The sequence below is a fragment of the Anabrus simplex genome, chromosome 7 (genome assembly GCF_040414725.1).
Source record: "Anabrus simplex isolate iqAnaSimp1 chromosome 7, ASM4041472v1, whole genome shotgun sequence".
Classification (NCBI taxonomy): domain Eukaryota; kingdom Metazoa; phylum Arthropoda; class Insecta; order Orthoptera; family Tettigoniidae; genus Anabrus; species Anabrus simplex.
This window is the reverse complement of record NC_090271.1, coordinates 47,569,624-47,573,763: the sequence shown is the minus strand read 5'-3', so window position 1 is coordinate 47,573,763 and position 4,140 is coordinate 47,569,624. Positions and strand designations below refer to the sequence as shown.

The 4,140-nt window shown below is 42.5% G+C and overlaps 1 non-coding gene across 1 annotated transcript; it reads right to left on the bottom strand.

Moving 5' to 3' along the window:
• Positions 1 to 335: 335 nt before the first annotated feature.
• On the bottom strand, positions 336 to 454 carry LOC137501565 (5S ribosomal RNA). The gene has a single exon (XR_011018614.1). It is a non-coding gene; the product is annotated as a 5S ribosomal RNA (ribosomal RNA).
• Between the last annotated feature and the right edge of the window lie 3,686 nt (positions 455 to 4,140).

Genomic DNA, 4,140 nt, shown 5'->3' with positions numbered 1-4,140 from the left:
TACACGCCGCCTGTTGGAAACCTTCTGTTCATGTGTGGTACAATTCAGATTGAGCTAACAATGAAAATGAAATGGCGTATGGCTTTTAGTGCCGGGAGTGTCCGAGGACAAGTTCGGCTCGCCAGATGCAGGTCTTTTGAGTTGACGCCCGTTGGTGATCTGCGCGTCGTGATGAGGATGAAATGATGATGAAGATGACACGTACACCCAGCCCCCGTATCAGCGAATTTAACCAATTATGGTTAAAATTCCCGACCCCGCTGGGGATCGAACCCGAGACTCCTGTGACCAAAGGCCAGCACGCTAACCATTTAGCTATGGAGCCGGACTATAAGAGCCAACGGCACGTGGTGTTCCCAAGCGGTCACCCATCCAAGTACTGACCACGCCCAATGTTGCTTAACTGCGGTGATCGGCCGAGAACAGGAGTATTCAACATGGTATGGCCGTTGGCCATCTGTAACGATGATGGCTCTTGAATGATTATACCTGCTACATGTGTCCTCTGGAAACACCTCATAATGACGGAGCTCTGTAAGTACAAACCGATCACCGAAATCGAGCTCCTGTAATAGATCCTGAAATGCCGTTCATATACTTTGTAAGATGTGCTGAGAGTCAGATGATCTACAAACCACTTCTTGGTGAATTCACGTTCCTCATATCGTATTCCCGCTGAGAAGTTGTTACTAAAGTGTTTTCACCGAGTTAACGAGCACATTTCGATCTGAAGAGTGGTTACTAAACCGAGAGTTTAGCAATACACCGCAACACTTCTTGTCGTAATCTCAGAACACTGCAGTAGGATGAGCTGAATGAACGTCAACCATCTGTAACAAAAGGAATTCAATAGCGAGATTAGAGCAACGATCTTCACACAGTATTGTTATAAAAATGAACACGGCTAATTATTGATCAGAATAATATGAACTACAAATTCCAACATATGCATAAGAAGATGTACCATAAAATGCCCAAATGTGAACTAACAAATGCACTAAAACGTAAAAGTCCACAAGCTTTCTACTTTGAAGAATACGCAAGAATAATGTGGTGGTAGGCATTAATATGGTGTTAGGAAAAGTAATATGGTCGGAGGTGCAGTGTTAGGAAATTCATATCACTCAAACCAGGAAATCTAAGCTCAAAATATTTGCGATTTTATGATTATTCAAGAAGGTATAAACATTATTGATTATTGTTTTAAGAGGAAGAACAACTGGTGAACCAACCTCTATTAACACTGATCAGAGGGAAAAATGGAAGGGATCTGTCACTTCGAATAATGAAGATATCGGCCAAAGAAACACAAGGATCACGAAGGGCTTGAAAATTGAAGGGAAGGCGGATAGGATAGATGAAAGTGAGGAGTCTGGCACAAGTAAGTGGAAGCAATGCCAGTACTCAGCTAAGGGCCTCGTGGTCACAAACACACGCTCCTGCGTTAAGAGGTGACCTCTTAGGGCAGGCAGGCATTATTTTACCACCCCTACACACAGGGGGTTCTAGGTGGTAATGAAGTCACTTCTTTCGTTACTTGGTTAGCTGATTCACTCCCTACTCTGCCATGCGTAGGTGACTCTAGTGCCACCACCACACAGTCTGACTAGGAGGTTGCGGATCGGTTGCACTAATGGGTATTGGACAAGAAGGCAAATACCTCAAAAATAGTCGGCACCCTCGAGAAACTGACGCCATTCGCGAACTTGAGCACACCGCAGGCGAATAAGTCAACGGTATGCAGACTGCAAGTAGTGGAATATTCACACTCTAACATTCGACAGTGTTCCCAATCTTCGACCCTTCCATCAATACTAGTACCACGCTTGCAGTCTGGGGAACGAAACTGTGGATGTGCATCTGGCAGAGAGAGGTGTCCCTGCGGTAACGTTCAACTACTTGTAGGCGATACTGGGTACCATCATCTAGTCACACTAATCAGAGAAGCAATTTAAGGGGCTCTGACACTTCGAAACATGAAGGTATCGGCCAAAGCAAGACGAGGGCCACGAAAGGTGTTAAAATTAAACTCTCCCTAGTCCCCTACACGTAATCACGTAATACCATCGGGTTCGGAAAAGGACAAGCGTTAAAGAAGGGTGATCGGATAAGATAAATGAAAGTAAGGAGCCTGGCACAAGTAAGTGGAAGCAATGCCAGTACTCAGCTAAGGGCCACGTGGTCGCCAACGCACGCTCCAAAGTTAAGAGCCTGTGGGGGCCCTTCCAGTCACCTCTTACGACCGCCAAGTGGTTAACTTTGGTGTTACTCTACCACCCCCATGTACAAGAGGTGACCTCATTCTTCAGTTCACTGAAGATTGCTGTAAAATCCGTACTTCCGAATGAAGTGGTGAAATCATGGAAAATTGCATTGCCTATAATACTTGTAACCACTGACTTGTCTTCAAAGAAGAAATGGAATAGAACTTGTGGAGAAACTGTAATGTTTAATGAGTAATTAGCACAAAGCTTTCAAAAGAAGACGAAGTCCAGGAATTAAGACAACTCACTTCAGAATTGTTGAACTGTAACTGAATTATTCGAAGATGCTAAAGGACAATATGAAGTGGAAATAAGATATTGTCATTAAACCTAGAGACTTGATTACTGTATATCAGGTGTGTGTACGAAATTGGAAAGAGAATAGCACCTACCGCAAGCATTGGTATTGTGTTTGTTGGAACGATGAACTGTGAATACATACATTTTTCGCGTATATAATGTACTAAAGAAACCACACTTATGTTATGAATGGCAAACACATAACCAAATATAGCAGTAACGTTCTAATCTTTAAAAAAACAAGAAAATGACATCTAGTAAACAATGATATCGCCAAATTCCCCACAAATTCCACTCTGTTTATTCTTTGATAAATAGGCCAATATTTAGGCGCCTGTGGCGAGTGACCATGATTACGTCTGTCAAAACATGTACAAAAAAGAAACGGTTCACGGCATTACTAATATGGTACGATATTCTGACAACAGAAAATTAAAACTTTATCATCGATGACTTGAAAAATAAACTTACACTAACTACATTAAATATCGCTTCCCAACTTCGTATAAGAGTAAGAAATTGCCTTTGTAGATGAGCTGAACATCACATCTCAACTCCAAAGCCGAGTTCATACTGCTTGCTCTGAACTGCGTGATCAGTTGTATGACCGATACCAGGATAGTCTTTGAGTTAGACGTGACAGATCGCTAAGCGAATTCTGCCAAATTCCACTCAAATTATCTCTTGTCCTCCATATTCAGTATCATGATATTGTTTCGCCCCTCTCAGTAAAACGGCCATTACCATAGCAATTAACATACGTATTGTTGGTGTGTTATTGTTCCGTACAATCATGGGCGCAATTAGAGCACTTTGATTGGGATGCAGGGATCACCGAGTATCCATGGTTTGTCCGTTTTGGGAGCAATTTACGACCAAAAAATTATTGCTAATATTCTTTATAAAAGTAAACTCGTGTCCTCATTCCGAGGTGGTGCAGCTATTTTGAGGCACACTTCATTGGAGGTGAGCTGCATGTACCATTTCAACCACATACCAGCCCTCCTGCCATTCTTAAATTACTGACAGTACCGGGAATCGAACTCGGGCCCCCGAAGACGGCAGCTCACTAACCGTTACACTACGGAGGCGGACAATACTCTTCATCATTCCTTTAATATTCTATGTGACCGAGCTCGGTAGCTGCAGTCGCTTAAGTACGTCCAGTATCCAGTATTCGGGAGATAGTTGGTTCGAACCACACTGTCGACAGCCCTGAAGATTCTTTTCCATGATTTCCAATTTTCACACCAGGCAGATAATGGGGATGGGCCTTAATTAAGGCCACGGTGCTTACTTTCCACTCCTAGCCATTTCCAATCCCATCGTCGCCATAAGACCTATCTGTGTATGTGCGACATAAAGCAACTTGTAAATATATATATGTATATTCAACGTCAATCCTTTTAATGCGCCTTTTCTGGCGAGATCTAGTGTTAACAGTTCACTATGTCTTCTGGTATGGGCTAGAACAGACATCCCCACTTAACTATAGCTTAATAAAACCAACAGAAGCATAAGAGACAACACAATTCCATTATATATCTACAAAAACTAAGCTTTCTTTTTTTTTTTT